Here is a 19,872-nt window from a genome sequence, read left to right as displayed (position 1 = left end):
CAAGATTGTGTTTTTCTCCTTTTCATCTATTTATTGCTTTTGTCACATTATGGATTCCTCATTGTGTGCACCTGTTTGCGCCTGTATAAAACTCCCTTGTTTGTACGGGGTGGTGGTAGCCTAGTGGTAACACACTTGCCTATGAACCAGAAGACCCAGGTTCAAATCCCACCTACTACCATGGTGTCCCTGAGCAAGACACTTAACCCTAATTTGCTCCAGTCGGACTGTCCCTGCAACTACTGATTGTAAGTCGCTCTGGATAAGGGCATCTGGTAAATGCCATAAATGTTAATGTAAATGTGTATGACGTCTTCCTGAGGCAATTTTAAAAATCGTAGGTAAGTTCGCGTTATCACATTTTTTTCTGATATTGCCAGACTAAAACCAAAGACACCAGAGATAATAAAGAGTTTATTAGCATATGAACCCATGACTTTCACTGCCTACCATGGCTCCAGTTTTTGCTAGCTTTGCGAGCTTCACGTCAGCAATTCCCAAATGTTTTTTACACACTCAGGCTCATCATGCGCCACTGAAGTGGCCACGCTGAAATCTGATTGGCTTATTTTGTTCTACGGAATCAGAAACACGCGCAGTGATCCATGCATACACACGTTCTCTCTTGCTCTCTCTCGTTCCATCGTGTGAGCGCGTGATGCGACCATTAATGTCTCGTACGCTTGCTCTAGTTTTTCGGAACATTTCACGCAATTTGCCCGCCATCAGGGAGCCGCCGTCAATACGCTGGAGATTCCTGGAACGTCCGGGGAGACCTGGGATATCTGGCAGCTGCATGTCTCCTTTTAAAAGCAAAAGATGGTCATTTCTGCCATTTTATTGATCGTGAAGAATGCCCAAGATCACACTGAATGTTTTCACCATCATCAATCAAGATTGTAAAATTGCCCCGGCCTAAGACCATCACTACGCTTTGTGGAGTACTTGACTGGTGAACAGGTTGCAATTAAAGTGAGGGGAAGGACGAAATCCAGCCATAAAACCGAACGGCGGCACCACCAGTTTCCGTATTCCACCCCGAATGGCGTGAGGCCACCAGAACCACCGAGCCCCACATCACAACCGCAGCTGAAACAAAGGCAGAGTGGGCGATCCCTCGGTCTCTTTCCATCTCATCCGACCCTGAGGATTCTGCAGACACGTCACGGGTCCAGCCTCTGCTGCCGGCCGTGCTGAAACCCAACCGAGCGAACGAAATGTAGAACGGGAGATGCGGCGTAAACCTTTATTTTTTGCCCGTTTCTCTCGGCCTGCGTCTCCAAACAGCATGCGACTGCAAACAACATCTGCGAGGGGGTTTGTGCCTTCGTGCAACAGCTGCCTCAGCCAGAGAACAAACCGGCGTGCGGCAGGGGCATAGATGTCCCGTTATTTACCGCTGAATGTCTGAATGTTTGCTTTTTCGGCAAAGAAAGAGCGCTGTCCCCACAGCACCAAACAGAAATGTGAGCCGCGGGCCAATCAATGGACGTCTTTCAGGAAAGGCGGACAACCAGCGTGTGTCAAGCGTAACAGGCCTTTCTCTATTCTCGCTGTTTTCTCGCCCGATGGTTTGCAGGTGCGCCCTTTACACGTCTTTTAAATGGAACCATTAAGAAAAATCTTTCAAACGCAAAGCCACTATTGACACAAATGCCAAGAATGCGTCTTTCAACTTCAGCTTTGCCAGTTGGAAATGGAGCACACGCAAACTCTCTCTCAAACTCACACACACACACATCGGATCATGTCTGGGGACGTTACTGTGACTGGACTGGCATCTTCATTTCTTCTTTCCAGAACTGTGGTTGTCAGAGGTAACTTTAGCAGGACGGTACAAACACAAAACCAGGCTGGCAGTTGGCTTTTCTGGAAGGGTACGTGTTTCAATCGTCCAGAACGAGGAGGAGCTGTCAATCATCACCATGGGCTCCTCCCTTTTTATTAAAAACATCATTAAAGTTAATGACGAATAAATAATTGCAAGACCTTACATTAGAATTAACACGTAGCCTAGTGGGTAACAAACTACACCACAAAGTCACAGGTTCAAACCCCACTTACTACCATTGTGTCCCTGAGCAAGACACTTAACCCTGAGTGTCTCCGGTGGGGGACTGTCCCTGTAACTACTGTAACTGGATAAATGCTGAAAATGTAACGCCGAAGCGCCTTGAAATTCTCCTCCTAGTGTCTCTGCTTGGCTCGGTGAGCTTTTTCGAAGCTCGGCTGCGCGGCTTTATAGACCGGACCGGAACCGCGACGGACATCCACTAAAAAAAAAAAAGCGGGAGCGGCGAGGTGAGTTTGTTAGTGGAGGCCAGAGACACGCCATCGATGGAAAAAAGCATAAAAACGCAAACAGGCGGAGCAGACTAAACAGTCGCTCTCCCGCCGGCCTCCTGGTCTCGCGTTTTTTTGTCTTGCCGGTGACATTAACAAATGAGCAAGCGGCGCAGAATTGGCGAAAAAAGAAAAAGAAAAACAGCAACACAGATCTAATTATTCCGCCTCAGCAGTGATACCTCTGTCTGGAAGAAGTTTCGTAAGCGAAGGCGCCATTGGTAATTGCTGTTTTTTTTACCCATGACTTTGCAATATTGAACAAGATGTGATCGCTCCTCGTATCCGACTCCAACTCGGAGTGTCGTTTCACGTGTCAGTTTGGTGGGAAAAAATAAAAAAGAAGGTCTCGCTCTTTGAAGAGATTGTTTCTGACGTGGCGCTCATTAAAAAAAAAAAAAAAAAAAAAAAAACGGGAAGTTGGACGCCAATCCGGCTCTTGTTATCTGCCTTTCCGTAAGACAATAGCTCGTATATTACCCGGCGAGCGCAGCGAGGCGGATCGGGTCTCGCACAATGAATCCCGCTTCTTTTCAGCCTCCGTCTCCCCGCTCTCTCTATGGAGCGCGGGGGGGGGGGGGGGGGGGGGGGGGGGGGGGGGTCAATTAGACCACCTAAATACCACACACTGTCACATTCCATACTGGGGGGGGGCCCAATGGATGGCTGCTTCCGTGAATGCGGCCCGGTGGAGGACAAGGCCGGCATTACCATATGAAAACTGCTGGGCCTAATTTGCAACCTCGACACAGATTTGTGCCGCCTTGCGATTGCGTGGTGATTTTGGAGAAAGAGAAATACATCCGAGAGCTCAGCAAACTTCTTAATGCCGAACACTGGCCATTCAGCGGCGCCGAGAGGCGTAATCTGACCCCCCCCCCCCCCCCCCCCCCCCCCAGTGTCACCGCTGATCCCCGAGCCTCGGCGACGCTACTTATGTTGTTCCAGCATCAACAGCGACATGGCGAGATCAGATAAACTCCACAGAAAAAAACTTCATCTGCTGAAAAGGGCTTTCTTTTTCAGCGCCGGGGGCTTTATTTTTTCAACGAGAAACTGCCAGCCGTCCACTGTCCGTGCCCAGGTCTTCCAGTTTGGGGTCGTGGTTGGGGGCCTGGAGCCCACCCCACACATCATTCTAGAGTCATTAACTGCCCCAACCTGCATGTTTTTGCACTGTGGGAGGGAAGAAATACAGACCAAAGTGCATCAATGTGCCAGTCGTGGCCTAGCGGTTAAGGAAGTGGTCCCGTAATCAGAAGGTTGCTGGTTCGAATCCCGATCCGCTGAGGAGCCACCGAGCAAAGCACCGTCCCCACACACTGCTCCCCGGGCGCCTGTCATGGCTGCCCACTGCTCACCAAGGGTGATGGTAAAAAGCTTTTTGGGGCAGTGGTGGCCTAGCGGCTAAGGAAGCGGCCGCGTAATCAGAAGGTTGCCGGTTCGAATCCCGGCCCGCCAAGGTGCCATTGAGGTGATGGGTTAAAAGCAGAGGGCACATTTTGTTGTGTGTACTGTGTGCTGTGCTGCAGTGTTTCAGAATGACAATCACTTCACTTTCACTTCACTAAATGCTCCCCCTACAACAGTCCAGACTCATGATGTGGTGAGCTAGAAAAATCATAGGGATTCAAGACAGAGCCAAAGTACAACAATAAACATAAAATTATTTGATACAAGAATATGCTGCACGGTGTATTTTCCCCTATTTTCATTGTGGTCAGGTCCTTTCTTCCTTTCTAGCCTGGTAAAGGGCAGAAAACAAGTGGGAGATCTGTATTTGCGAAAGAGGAAAAAAAGCGCTTGCACGTGGATGCGTGGGATTTGGACTGGATGTAATCTGTTTAAGGGTAAATCATGTGCACCCCCAGCATATGGCACTTTGCCGTACATATGGCACAACCTTTGTTTTTTTCCGCCTCGGGAGCCATGACGCAGTCTGGTTGGCAACTGGTTTCTCGAGTGTGCTTAGTCGTGGTTAATTCGCCACATTTCCCACCGCTTTCAGCACACGTGGCGCTCGTGCGCCGTCCCGGGTCCTTTCCCTGTACACTTGAGACTTTGAAAGACATCCGACCAGAGCGGGCCCGAGAAACCCTATCGCCACAGTATCCCTTCGGACGATCTTCCTGACCCAGCGCGCATGTCCCGTCGACATCCGATCCGCCTGTGAGATCCCGTGGCCGTTAAAAATGTAGCGGGAGCCACGCCCGAGATGGCGTGGGCTCTGTCGTAGCCCCACAGCTGTCCTGGCATTGTGCGGCTCTAAGGTTTCCGTAACAGCACCCTTATCAGCTGATCTTATCGTCCACACACATACACACACACACACAAACAAAAACACACACAGGCTCCCTTCTGGATATTCAGCGTCAAAGCCACACTCCTGGCTCCTTCTCCGGCCTGACAAGGGCAAGGGCAGGAAACTTGATCCCGCCGCTCCTATGACAGTCCGTAAACCCCCGTAAACACTTAAACGTAGCGACACCGTCCCACCGTCTTCGAGCCTCCAGACAGTGCGGAGTGAGGCTCGCGGGGAATGGCTTATGCGCCATTGTGGCACTCCACGTGCGTTCTAATGTCCTAAGTGGCAGTGGTGGCCTAGCGGTTAAGGGAGCGGCACCGCAATCAGAAGGTTGCCGGTTCGAATCCCGATCCGCCAAGGTGCCACTGAGGTGCCACTGAGCAAAGCACCGTCCCCACACACTGCTCCCCGGGCGCCTGTCATGGCTGCCCACTGCTCACTCAGGGTGATGGGTCAAATGCAGAGGACACATTTCACTGTGTGCACCGTGTGCTGTGCTGCTGTGTTTCACATGTGACAATCACTTCACTCCTTCTTCTTCTTAATTGGGGGCTCTGGATCTCCGGGTGTCAGGGAAGCAGCCGCTTGTTAATGCGGGTAAAAAAAAAAAAACGCATTCAACGGCTCTATCGACCATTATCTCGTTTTTCAGTCAATAACCTCCGAAAAGCGTCACAACGCATCCGTGCATATAAGGAACCGTCAGCGAAGGAGTTCCCACTCTCACGTTTCTGCTGGGGAAAAAAAATCTATATCCAACCCAAACCACAGCTTCCATTCAATTTCACCGTGTTACAGTGACAGGGGCTCCGCAAACTGTGTGGAAAATGACTTCTGGCCGAGAGGCGGCGAAACAGAGGGAGGGAGGGAGGACAGATAGATCAGATCGCGCCAAATGATGGGTGGAGGAGCCGTGGCTACGGGTGTGGCGATGCAACTTCTGTTTTTCCTTCTTCTTAGTTTTTCCCCGCTGGCAGATAAAGGTCAGGATCGGCAAAGGTGAAAAATGACATCCGTCAGCCGGATCAGGCAGACGGAGGCCAGGCAAACACGACGGGTCCCCTTGATCAAGGAACCGTCCCCACACACGCCCCCCCCCCCCCCCCCGTCGTGGCTGCCCGCTGCTCAGTAAGGGTCGAATGCAGAGGACACGTTTCGTTATGTCGCTGTCTGCTGTGCGGCGTTCTCGCTCTTACCGTAAGTGGAGCGTTTCATCGCGTCTTTTTAAGGCCTCGTCGGACATTGTAGGCCCAACACGTGACGCTCAAAGCTCAATTTATTTTAGGCCACCGGTGATGGTGTCAAGCCATGTCAACCTTAAACGTCTGAGCCGGGTTCTTCATTAAAATGGAGTTAATATCATAATTGTAAAACTCTGACCCGGCCAGTCAGGACGCATGTGACCGGTGAGGGTTGCGTCAGGAACAACCACGTCATAATTGTGAAATTCGAACAATACTGTAATTAAAATGTACATTTCGCGTTATTTATACCATCATCATTGTCTTTAAACGCAAAAAAAAAAAAATCACGCAGCAGAACCGACCATTTGCCTGAGTGGACAGGATGGGTTTTTGATAGACTTTTGCTTTAGCGATTTATTACCTCACCCTTCTGTGGACCCCTGCAGAGGGGTGTGTTTGGGTCACTTGGGGAACAATTTCTGAGGTCATGGGTCACAGTGAATTCGGGCAACACCGTAAATCCTCTACTTTGAGGTTGTAGATTTGACACCTTTCGATTCACAAAACCCAGACAGTCAGGGTTAAAAAAAAAAACGGAGTTAATTACGATTCTGGCGTCTGGAATTGTAGGAAAAGCGTGTCCGATGATCTACAACAAGAGGCCTTATCTTTCCAGCTGCTGGGCTGCGCTTGGGAATTTCGGCTGGCCTTGGACGACTCGGCGGTTGAATCCACGTCCCCCCAGGAGGCAGAGTCGGATCAAAGCCAGGCAGGGGAACGTCTCCACAACAACGGCGCTGGGTCTGACGCCTATGTGGGTCAGGTGTGGGAAAGCCTGCACGCCTTCTCCGGTTAAGGGTTAGCAAACCCACCGCGACGACAGAGCCAAGATTCAAATATTTTTTTATTTAATTTTTTTTTTTAAAAGATGGCGGCTTACGTTACGACCTGAGATGATGAGGGGGGGAAAATAGGACACTTTGTCCTCTTCTCCCTGAAGGGCCTAGAGAGAAGGGTCTGGAGTCTGTCTGTAACCCACTGCTACATCTCATTATCTTATTCAGCTGCTAAGGAGAATGTCACCCTTTTTTAATACGGAGTCATAACATGGTTACAACAAATTCTAATTCAAATTTTATTTCTCACATACACGGTCATACACGATATGCAATGATTATATATATTGCAAACATAACCAAATATTACGCTTTTGTGTCTTTAACATAAAACGTAAAAGATGTGTAACGGCGAGGTATAAAGTGAAAAAGAGTAACAGTCACCTTCCCCTTTCTGGGCCGTCAGGCACCACGTGGACCCGATGAAGGCGAGGATAAGCCCCCCCCCTTACTGTCCCGAACACGGAGCCGACATACGAGCGGAGTGCCGGGAGAAGCAGCGGCTTGGGCCACATGGCTGCAATTTGTTCATTAGACGGCTAATATAAACACACAAAGGGGCATTATTCGTTGTACCCGCCCGACGAGGCTCTGAAAAGTAAATTCCCCCCCGGCAGCCGAACGGGGCAGCAGGACCAGCAATGGCAACCACACGAATGAAAGAAAAGCAATAAAGGGCGCACTTGTTATTGTCCATGTGATCACGACCACTATTATTTTAAACATCCGCTTCATCTCGACTGCAACTTGCATCATTGCCTTTGTTGCCTTGTTGTCGCTTAACCTTTATTTAACCCACCAAGAACACGAGGAGCCGTGGCCAAGACAGCAGAAGGACCACGTTGCCAGACGCGGGCGCAAACTGTTCCCTTAATAGCTAAAATTAAATAGTGCAACCATGTGTGTGTGTGTGTTCGTAATTGTGTGTGTGTATATATGCACCAAGGGCTGTTCTACGCCTCGCGTGCGTAGATTGCAGGGATTGGATTCATGGATTTTTTTCCCCCATATGGTTACATAAAGTGTGCAGAAGAAAATAGCAAAAAACGCAACAACAAACAATAAAAAAAAAAAACCCACAGACATGCTGTTGGAACAGACAACAAACGGCACCAGTTGGAGGTAGCTTTGGGCGAAAGCTACCGTCAGAGGTTTTGCCACATTTGGCAGATGCGGCGGTGTTGCCTCACAAACAGCAGCCTTTCCTGCCCCCTCGGCCCTTTTTACCGCCCTCTCGCACCGCGCCCCCCCCCCCCTCCAGTCACCTGCGCCCGGGGGCGGGAGCAGAGGTGTCGCTGCGCCCCGGCGCTCCGCGGAATTTCAGGCAGCGCGCCCACAATGCGGCCTTTCTCTCCGGGGCCTGGCCGGACAAGTCCGAGATGCGAGCGCGATGCGGCGCGGCGGCTTGGGTTTCGGGCCCAGACGCTTTAACAATGACAGGGCTCTCCCGGTCCCCCCCGGCAGGACGGTCCCAGGTTGCAGAGTTGACCAATTTTCCCCTTCCTCCGTCTAAAAATACTCGCGGGGAAAAGCGAAAGCACCGGAGCCTGGCCGGAGGAAGGGCAAGGACGGGCTGCCATCGTTTCTGCTCCTGTCCCATTTTAAGGACATATTTACAGATACTGTCCTACAGTGATGAGACCAAAGAGGGAAAATCCAGAAAAGGTCCTCAAGCCTGAAGATAAGGAGCTAGACGGCAACAAATGTTAGCGCAGGCCTAATGGTGGCTGGATTTGTCCTTGACCAGCGTGTGGTTTCGTGTGTTAGACACTGACCTTGGCAAAGACAAGACCGGTTTAAAGTAAAAAAAAACAAAAAAAAAACAGCTAAATCCAAGAATCAACATTTTTGATTCAAATTTGAATCTAATTTTTTTTTCTGAATTGTGCACCCCTACTCTATATTACCATATTTTTATCTTACCTTTTAAACTGGCGTCACCTTATGAATAAAAAAACACACACAAATATGATATTTTATGATGATATTTGTGTTTTAATTATTCCTTAAATTCCAGTCGATATGTGATTTCAGTAACAAAGCATTTAATGATGAATTAGCTATAACAGTGTGAGGTCACCAACGTTACCAGTCATGTTGACCGCCATTAACTACCACTAAATCCAGCAAATATAATCGGTGTCAGACGGTGGTTCATGCCGTACATCCGTTCTTCCTAAGAATGGACAGAGGGTTTTGAAAGGAAGCCCGAGCCCACAGGCGGACGCCGATTCATCTCACAGCAGGACAATGACCCTAAAAACCGTCAATATCCGCGGCGGGCCGGTAGAAAACACGGGCAAGTCGAGTACAATCGAGAACATTTCTGTTCGACAATGGCCCGGCAGAAATTGCCATGTCCACACGAGCACGGAAAGGAGGCCAGAAAGGAGAAAGAAAGTAATGTCCCACGAAGTCCCCGTCTCCATTATGTGATTCTACACAATGGAACGCGGCGAGCCCTCGGCCGGCCCACGTACACAGTCCAACCGAAAAACCGCTTCCAGAGCGTTCCTCGCCACCAGACAGAAGGACTTTGCCTGCAGGGGCAGAGTGAAGAGCCCTTTTTACCTCGAAGAGGGCACCTATTGTGCCAGCTGGAGTGGCAGTGCCCGGGAGGGCTGGCCCGCCATCCCTCCAGCCCTCTTTCTCCGGGCGCCCCAGTGCTGGCGAAGACCTTGTAGCTATGGCAACGGAATAAGAAAGCAGGCTCCATGGTTAATGGATGAGGAACGGCGTGCCAATCTCGGTCGGCCTAGGGACGGGACAGATGCACGCCTCTCCACACACACACACACACAAACACACACACACACACCGCACACATAACTCTCAAGATCTGACAAACGGCGAGGTCACGCGAAAGTCCGTACGGAGAGCCGAGCGAGCGCGGGACCTCGTGCATTTCGGGCACCGCAACAACGTTGACCCTGTCGCCTGGACGGCCTTCGTAAATCGTAAAAAAAACAAAACAAAAAAAAAAAGTCGTAAAAATGGTGTCCGGAGTGCCGACGTCGGAGAGGGCGGCCGTATCCCGGGAGAACGCGAGCCAATATAACACCGCCGACTTGTTTCCCGGGCCCCAGGGCGACGTTCCCTTCACTTCATTTGCACAGGTGCCACCTTTCCAAGGGCCCCCGGTGGGTCTCACACACACACACACACACACACACTCTTCACACACACCCTCGCTTCCAACGCCGCTAACGCTCCATGCTGCTCGGCCACGCAAAACGTACTTATGCTAATCCACAAACGCCCCGGCGAGGTCCAACCGAGCGGCGTTCCCGGGTCGCGTGGCGCCGCGACCAGCGGCCTGTTAAGCGGTGAGGCGTTTGGAAAGTGACAAAAACGAGCGTTTTAATCATCCGGGGATTTTTTTTAGAACCTCCGGAACCTTCCGAGACAGGCGGTGAAGCGCGAGACCCGCTCCAGACAGTAATAAGGCCGGGATGATGAGAAGCCGAGCGCCCCGACACCTTCGCACCTCCTGACGACCCGGCCGCCATTGATTTCGCAGGCCGCCTGGGACCGAGGCCGCGGCCAAATGAATGGGACCGGCTCGCGGCGGGCAGGCGGAGGGGGGCTGGCGGGAGCGGAGAGGGAGGGGCCGTGCCTGTCAACAGCATGCGTTGGGGGGGGGGGTTAAAAGGGGCGAAACGGAAGGAGGCGCGATGGGCTCAGGTGAAGGGCGTAATTACAGACGCTGCCAAACGGATAAATGTCGGCTCGCTCTGGCGCGAGACAATGCAGCAGATCTGGCAACAATGGCGGTAATGGGTGTTTGCTGAGGCCCTGGCACAACCAGACGTGGTGTTATGATCACATTTGGAACCCACAGGGCGTGGCTATTACGTCATATTTTAAAATACAACTTCATCCATTTCACTCAATATACAATCTCTCTCTCTCTCTCTCTCTCTCTCTCTCTATATATATATATATATATATATATATAAGTATATAAATACTGGCAAAATGATATGAAGAATAATTAAGATGTATACTGAATATGTTCAAAATATGGCCATATGGTTCTCACCCCTTAATATTTATATAGATATAAACAGTTCATTTAGATGTAAACATTACATTTTAAAGTTTAAATGCTACTAGATTCGTTAATTAGGTTAAAACCCATTAGTGTTGCACGTACAGCGCGCATCTGATATGAAGCGGCCATCCGGCCTACCTCCGGCCGCCACTTCATCCTAATTGAGTGGAATTCATTTAACGCCGGCATCCATCAATTATTCAGGCCGAGCTAAACACGCCTGTCCTTAACGGCGAAATGTAAATACGGCAGCGCCGGAGCGATTCAGGGCCGGCACTGTGACAAATCCACATCAGTCACACACAACGCCGGCCTCGTTGCCATTCCCGGAGCGGGAGGAAAAAAACAAGAAAAAACGGGTGATCGGATGGTGCTTCGAATCGGAAGCGGGCTACGTGTTTCAACAGCGCAGGACGAGGCGCCATTTATCTCCAGTTTAACAAGCCGCCTCATTCCTCGTGTTTTAATGAGCAGCCCGACGCCTGCTTCGTATAGGATTGCAGCGAGACGTCCGCTGGGCTGCCGGAATATTCTCGTCTTCAAGGGGATTTATTGGGGTTTTTTTCCCGTATAAATTGGTGGATTCAACGTTCAGTGCGATGAAACAATGTGTGTACAGCAGAACAGGCCGCTGCGCGTAACAGCCAGTGTCCCAGCGTCGCTGTGGACCAGTAATTGCTTATTTGACGGGGCCAAATTGCATTCTGGGTGTGCCCAGAGATAATTATTGATTTTTTTTTTTTACCCTCCCTGAAACCTTATAGCTGCGAGAGATGAATACGTTCCCTGGAATTCCCAGCCTGGAATCTCTGCCTCCCTAAAGCATGTGCGCCGCTGCCATTTTGAACGTGGAAAGCGGGCGCCCATCTGCTCCACGCTCGGAAAAAGCGAGACCACGCTGACAGGTCGCGGAGGGTTGCGTCATTGTTGGGTCCCATTAAGTGGGAATATGAATGGAATCTAATATTCCCACAATGCCGGGGTGACACAAAGACGAGGACGGATCTGGGGCCTCTCAGCGCCCCTCGGCGACGGCCGAAGGACTTTTATTATGAAGGGCCACACCCTTGAGGGGCCATCGAGGGGGTCGTATTCCGGCGCAAATGCGACGCTGCGGCCAATCAGCTGTCGGACTGACAGCCTAAGAATGTTGGGGCCGAGGGGCTCGCGAATGCAAAATCCGGGGCGCCAGCCAGCAGACAGGGGTCACGGCATCACGGGGCGACCGAGGGGACCCCCTCCGGCATCGCCCTCCTCGGCCCAGCGAAGGCAGGCCGGAGGTCAAAGGGCAGGGGCTGCCGTCGGCTGAACTTGAGAGCCGGTGGCCCAAAACGGGGTGACGGTCCTCCTTGTCACCCCCTCCGGTCCGTACCCCCCTTTCAGCTGCCCGGAAGCCGCAGGAAGCTGTTACCCTGGTTAACGGCACCGTGCGCCGGGGGGACGAGAGGGAGGAGAGAGACGCGCAGAAAGTTTTTACCGGAGTGACGCGCGAGTGTCGCCTGGCACGCGGCGCGGGGACGACGACGACAACGGCGCGGAGGGGCGCTTCGCACAAATGCAACGGCAATTATTAAGCAAAAACACACACACACAAAAAAACGAATAAAAATCAACGAATGAAACGAACGCGTTAAGCTCCCGAACTCGTTGTCGCAGGAACACTTTTACTTGGTAAGAAAAAGACAAAAAAAAAAAAAAAAAAGACAAATTCTTACCGTGTTTCCGCGCACCTTCTCAGACGGGAATATCCATTAGAAAATCCACTCGGGGACGGAGAAAGAGAAATCCCTCCTTTTTTTTTACTATTGTAATTATTATTCTGTGTATGTATATATGCATATGTTTTTCATATATAGAGATCTTTTAAAAGGGACAACTGCAACGCGGCGCTGCTGGCGTCCGGCGGACTAACAATGGGGCCGGTCGGCGGAGAACGGCTCCTCCTGGCCGGCTGCTGCTCATCCTATTTGGAGATGAAGGCTTCTTACGAGCGCGCGGCCACCCCAGCTGTCACCGCCGCGGGCGGCGCCAAGATGCGGCGCGGACTCGGCGCCGGCGCGGATCCGGATCCCGGGCCGACGGAGAGCGGCGACGGAGGCTGCAAAGCGGTGCGCCTCGGAACGTTTTTGATCTGATTCCGACACAATAACTTATAAGATCGCAAAATTAGCCCAATACGCCCATTGAGCCAGTTGATAAACCTTTTGCAATATATTTACTCTCACAATGGATGGGTGATTCCACTTTGTTCTCATGGTACTGAGAGTACGCTGAATGGATTGGTTTGCTTGTTTTATTCCAATATTTAAATATGTCTGTATTTTCCACCCATAATGATATGCATCATTTTGACAACACATAAAGCAGAATGAGCTACATTCAAAAACCAGCACGGACCGAAAGGTGCTTTGTCTGCTCTTTGTTTTACATGGTACAAGTGGATCTTTAAAAAAAAATGCAATCTAACCAGGTTCTTCATGCCCTCCCCTCATAAGCCACAGTTTAATGTGAATATAATAGCTTTCCTGTAATTAGACGAATAATGTACAATACATGAACAGTACATGTAAGAATATATTACTATATATACATATATACTATATATAACTATTGGAAATGGTAAGCTTACTGTAATAAGCTTACTGTACAAAACAAGACCCCAAAACACAGAAATGCCAACAAACCTTGACCCGACCTTATCGTTTTCTGACGGGTTAAACACGAATCACGGCTCTCGGGCCGTCTCTTGCCTTTATTTAGCCATTTGTGCAGCACCCGGTGTAGCCAAAGCAACCAGGGTCATAAACAAGGCATGCAGAGTCCAACTGTGCATAACCAGATCATAAGGACCCACCATGGCATTCTGTGATTGACGCCTATTCATTACCACATGGACAAAAAAAACAATCAAACACGCATTCAGAATATTAAGAGCTGTGGTAATGTGAAGGGGACATTTAGTCTAAATATGATAGGTTATTAAATAGATGCAATAATATCTTATAATGCAGCCTAAAGTGAACTATTTGTTCAATTATAGCAATATTTACAGTAATTTGGGTGATGATGGCCTAGCCATATACAGTACAGGGCAAAAGTGTGGACACACCTTCTCATTCAATGTGTTTTCTTTATTTTCAAGACCATTTACGCTGGTAGATTCTCACTGAAGGCATCAAAACTATGAATGAACACATGTGGAGTTATGTACTTCACAAAAAAAGGTGAAATAACTGAAAACATGTTTTATATTCTAGTTTCTTCAAAATAGCCGCCCTTTGCTCCGATTACTGCTTTGCACACTCTTGGCGTTCTCTTGATGAGCTTCTCCACTTTTTGTTAAATACATAGCTCCACATGTGTTCACGTAAATGGTCATGAAAAAAAAAGAAAACACGTTGAATGAGAAGGTGTGTCCTAACTGTTGGCCTGTACTGTATGTTTTTTTGTCTTGTCTTGCTGAGGAATGTTAAAAACATGCCCTGTCCTGAGGGTAAGAGCCCTGCTCCGTTTAATCGGCCAGCTACCCTGACCCCTCGCTGGAGTCAATCATTTGCTGCAAATCTCTGCAAACTAGAAGATCACTGGCTCTTGGAAGAGAAACACGCTTCCCTGGGACTTCAACAGCTATTCTAAAACAGCCCGGGTGGATTTATTACAGTGAGCCATTTGAGAAATTTCCTCATCTGGCCTGTTTGTGTGAGTTCATCTATTTGTTCCATGTAATACAAAGAACAGATAGTGGAACAGGCTGGCTTTCAAACTCGACCTATGGCAGCTATGGTTGCGTAGCTTATTCCATTTCGCACGCGGTGCAGGTAACATTTAGAGCTCCTTTCATGGTTGAGACACTTGTCACAGGGTTTCTTTTGTGACTAAATGATACCATTTTGTTCCATTAAGGGTGCAAACCTCAGGAATGTTCCCCCAAAGAAATGCATCTTCCCCGTGCCGTTATTCATGCTGCCAAACCGCCCCATTTTTCACATTTAGGCTCATTCCTGTCAACATCTCATACAACAATAGGGAATTTTAACTATGAAATTCTATAATTATGGTTGTTTTGGAGTCTTGTAAGAAAACTGTTCGTTTTCCAGATGGGCTAAAACAAAAATAACAAAAGGTTTCACATTTTTTGAAGATACTTTCACAGTACATTTATATTTACATTTACTGCATTTGGCAGACGCCCTTATCCAGAGCGACTTACAACGCGCTCTCAAGTTACCATCGATGAAGAGATTGTTACGTCCTGGTATATTGGGGTGTGTTTCTGTTCTGTGTTTTGTGTTGTTTGCAGGTGCCTGGTGATTTGTAAATTGAGCCCATCTGTACCTGCTGTGGGACAGACAGAATAAAAGGAGCCTCGATTTTGTTACGAATCGGTCTAGGGGCTCCGGCCCGTAACAAAAGACTGGACACAAACGTAACCCTACTATGACGAAACGGATAATTTTAACAAGTATTTTATTAACTACTAAATATATAAATAAAGAAGAAATACATACAAAACGAATTACAACGAATAACAGCAAACAAGACAGGAAAACAGAGAAAAACAGACAAACACCGAAGCAGGCCGACACAACAAGTTGCGTCGCCTCCTAGGGGAAGCGCAGGGGAAACCGGAAGTGATGTCAAAGGGAAAGGGTAGGAAGGCGGGTGGGTGGATGGCACGGCAAGCGCAGCCCCGAAACAGGAGACTGAGGCTCCTTTTATTCTGTCTGTCCCACAGCAGGTACAGATGGGCTCAATTTACAAATCACCAGGCACCTGCAAACAACACAAAACACAGAACAGAAACACACCCCAATATACCAGGACGTAACAGAGATCAATTCCGGTTCACTAGGACCCCCAACTATGAATACAGTATTTTTATTCCCTATGTTGTAGTTTCTGTACACATGTTCGACAATAAGAAAGTTACAAGTGAATCTAAATATTCTCTAAAGAGGAAGGTCTTGAGCTGCCGTGTGAAGGTGCTCAGTGACTGAGCTGTTCTGACCTCGAGGGGAAGTTCATTCCACCACCGAGGGGCCAAGACGGAGAAGAGTCTAGATGAGCGTCTTCCTTTTACCTTCAGAGGTGGAGGGACCAGGCGAGCAGTACTGGAGGCTCGGAGTATACGAGGTGCAGTGCGAGGTGTAATAAGGGCACAGTTTATCATTTACCACCGTTCATCATGGCAAAAATGCAATTCTTTAAAACCCCAAAGTAATGACTTCCCTTTAACCTGCAGCGTATTTATGCAAAAACGTATCATCACCATCATGAGCTAGAAAATACCAAACACATATACAAACACCTATCATGGAAAAGCCTTGCAGTGCTCAGCTTTTACAGCATCGCGGTGACCTCTTGCACTGGTTTCAAATAAGCAGCAGTGCCCTGAATGTCTGTAAAATGAACCCGAAGCCCGGCTTTGTGGCAGCGGCCTTTAACAGGAATTAACGTGCCGACCTCCGTCCTGAGCGGCGACTGATGGACCGCCGTGTGTTCGGTGCGAGTCTCCATTAAGGCGAACGATGGATTTTTTTCAAATCACGCACCGTAAAAAAGGAAAGAAACGAGAATCGCTGCCAACAAGCTGCCGTGGATTCAGCTGAACCCAGCAAAGCACGGTGGCGGAACCTGTGAAACGGCGGTTACTCGCTGGCGGTAAGGACGGCCCGAGTTGTTTTACGGCGAAACGTCACGCCCGAGCCGCAGCTCAGCACTTTTTCATGCGGCCCATTTGGCGGCGGCAAATGCGATTAATCGAGGTCGGCCCTGGGTGTACCTTTAGCGGCTCAGAGCGGCAGCACTTGCGGTCACGGGGTTCGGTTACACCTCGTACTTCTCCAACAAAGAGCGCTTGGTGCTTAGATGCACACACTGCTGATGTCACTGGTCAAGAGAGACATTCGAGATCCACGCGCGGATATTTCCACCCGCGAGGTCAGCGCAAGGTTACCGTCGCATTGTTATTTGCCGTATTTCAACTGTTAATCCTGCTAAACGGCATGAGGTCAGACGGACCAAAATAACGGCGTGGAAGTGGCCTCCAGGGAAACAGGGTGGTAGCAGCCTAGTGGGTAACACACTCGCCTATAAACCAGAAGACCCGGGTTCGAATCCCACTTACTACCATTGTGTCCCTGAGCAAGACACACAACCCTGAGTGTCTCCAGGGGGGGACTGTCCCTGTAACTACTGACTGTAAGTCGCTCTGGATAAGGGCGTCTGATAAATGCTGTAAATGTAAATGTAAATGAAACGAAGGGCCAGACAAATGAGTTAATGGCCAAACCCGCGTTGGGAGATTCACAGAGAATAGCGGCACCCTCCTCCGTTCTCTAAAATAGCGCCGCTTCGATCTGGCTGCATTCTTTGCCAGATGACGCTGGTCACCTGTTCAAAAATTGATTTTCCCTCCCGTCCCCGTAGGGCACGTTCGCTACTTCCACCGAATTATCTAAATGATTTATTCAAATTTTGTGCCTTTCAATTCATTAATGATTCATTTAAAAAAAAAAGACCTTCTGATTTCATTGCCGTTTGCCCCGTCTGTCCCCAAGAAGTTCGAACGAAAACAGGCCTTCGGAGGCCAACGCTCTAAACTGTGTTGAAGATGCAGCGGCGATGCACGGCAGCATTTGCGCGCCGTAATGGCCGAATGCTGTAAACTGGGCCCGGAGAAGACACCCCACACCTTTCTGCCCTCGTCCCCACATGCGAGATGGGGCCTTGCGTCATCCGCATGAATAAGTCAGGGACCTCTGCTCTGCCTTGCGGTAATAGGTAACGACATCTTAAGAGCCTAACGCGGGGCGGGGGGGGGGGGGGGGGGGGGGGGGGGGGGGGGGGGGGTGGACCGGCCTCGGCGTGTGTGTGTGTGTGTGTGTGTGTAAATGGAGGTCTAAAATGAATCGACGGCCCCTGTCTTTTTAAATGAAAGGGAACCGCAGCCTGAAAAGCAGCTTCTGGTCCACCATTACCAGCCTTGCTTAAGGAATATCATGATAGAATTAACAACTAAACTAACAAACACTATATGCATACTGTCACGACGGCTGGACATGGCGAGGAATGAGGACGCATACGCACAACGTCACGAGACAGGGGTTTAATACATAGTACACAGGACAGGGGAAACATCACCAAACAATGACCCGACCGCGAACTGGCACAAACAGGGTAGCTTTATACAATTATACACAGGTGATAACAATCAGGAAACATGGCGAACATGAAACTCCGGTCTGAACTCCGGACCCGGTGTAGCCCCTGCCGGACCGGATCATGACACATAGGAATTACGCACATATATACATGCGCATTGCACCTGTCACGTCCTCTGTAATTAAGCTACAGTGCAAAAGATGTGTTAACCAGACTGGCTTACGACCATTAGTTTCGGGTTCCGGTGGACAGTGAGCGAGTGAGTTATAGGCACAGTCCCCCTGGAGCAACTCCGGGTCATGTTTCTCGCTCCGGGACGCAGTGTAAGTAAGTGGGGGTGTGATCTACCGCGCTGAGGTCATCTGCTTCATCCCTTAAGACATGGTCTGCAGGCATGACGCGTCATTTTGGAGCATTTGTGTGATGTACAGCATCTGGCCGGAGCCGAGAACGCCATTCAATTACGGCCTGCTTAATTTCCCCCGTTCAGCATCCTTGGAAAGGTAATGCTGGTTGTATTTGTTTTTTCGGCTGCACAGATCTGACCAGGATGGCTTTTTCAGCTCTCTATAAAACACGTTTCTTTGCAGTTATATTGACAATATAAAGCTAAAAATTGCAATCAGATTTGCAAACGTCTTTAATTAAAAAATTAAGTTTTATGGATTCGTATTCAACATGGTGATGTCCATAATTCCATTTGTATGCTGTGGCGCTCCCAATGAGCCAGCTGGAGCGATCCAGGCATCCTAAGAAAGCATTTTGGAGACCATCAGCCAATGACCTCAGCCAGTACCACATGAAAGACCTTCCTGAGAAGCTTTTCATTCGGGTTCTGCGACGTAAATAAAGTTCCGTCTATGATTCAGCTGTTGGTGCCGTTGCTAAACAACATCACGCTCCTTACTTTGCGACAGTAAACTGGATAATAAGCCAGAGCGACGCTGACGTCATGAGATTTTCTTCTCAGAATGCCAGCTTGGAACTCTCCATGATGTACTTATTCTTCATACAATCTTTCTAATCACATTCAGAAATAAGCGCCTGTCCGCGAAGGCGGTGTCACCGGAGCCACACCCGGACCACACTCGGGCAGACCTCTCGGCCGAGCCCCAGGGCCACACCGGGGCCTAAACCGGATGATTTAATAACAGCCTCCCTTGCTGAATAAATAATCCGGCCTTAACACACGATATTGGCTGGCGCTCATGAAATTTTCAGCCGCGTGGATGGATGTTCTGCTGGAACCCCCACACCTCCAGCCAGTCCTCCCGTTCCTGGAGAACGCCGACTCTCATTGGTCCGGATAGCGGATATTTCAGGCCCCTGTGAGAGTTTAATGCATGGGGCGCCTTGACTCGACTAATTTTAGTGCTTTTAAGGAGCCCGCGTCCGCCTCGGGCCCGTGGATTCGCCAGCCGACCAAGAGATGGAGGTCGGCGCGGGTTCGTCACGGATGCGGCCCCCACAGCCCTCCTTCCAACACCGGCGGGGCCCTTTAATGGATGATAAACGTCCCCTCTGCCCTCTCTCTCCGGAACCTGAGAACGGAAGGGGCCGCTTCTTCTTTTTATCGTGCCCTGGCGGAACGGAAGCGGCGGCTCCCTTTCATTCGGCCCGCTCGGTAATTGCCCGGGTGAAATCCTGCACACCGAGGTCTAAAAAAGAAAAAAACGAGGGGCTGCGTTGCCAAGCTCGGAGAAAAGACAAGGTGAGTCGACCGACTGGCAGCGGCACAGCGCATTAGTGTCGGCCTTCATTTCGGCCCGCGCGGTTAAAGCTCCGAGCACAGATAAGCAGATCGGATCTCAGCTATCTCCCTCCATAGACTGCCATTGATCTCCACTAATAGTGCGGACAGCGGCTAATAAGACAGGAGCGGCGTGGCTGCGCGACACAAATCAATCGCGGGTAAATAAATTCACT

General features: G+C 49.7%; 1 protein-coding gene across 4 annotated transcripts in view; it reads right to left on the bottom strand.

The window, feature by feature from the left end:
* sema6a (sema domain, transmembrane domain (TM), and cytoplasmic domain, (semaphorin) 6A) overlaps positions 1-12,774 on the bottom strand; it is a 74,807-nt gene extending 62,033 nt beyond the window's left edge. For 3 of the 4 annotated variants that reach the window (XM_028996094.1, XM_028996093.1, XM_028996095.1), the window contains exon 1: positions 12,498-12,774. The gene's annotated coding sequence lies outside the window, so the exon portion shown is untranslated. The remainder of the gene's footprint in view (positions 1-12,497) is intronic. The other variant, XM_028996092.1, reaches the window with a different exon arrangement.
* Positions 12,775-19,872: the final 7,098 nt, after the last annotated feature.

This window comes from Denticeps clupeoides, chromosome 11 (genome assembly GCF_900700375.1).
Source record: "Denticeps clupeoides chromosome 11, fDenClu1.1, whole genome shotgun sequence".
Classification (NCBI taxonomy): Eukaryota; Metazoa; Chordata; class Actinopteri; order Clupeiformes; family Denticipitidae; genus Denticeps; species Denticeps clupeoides.
The sequence above is the reverse complement of the archived record's forward strand: the minus strand, read 5'-3'. Positions and strand labels throughout refer to the sequence as shown.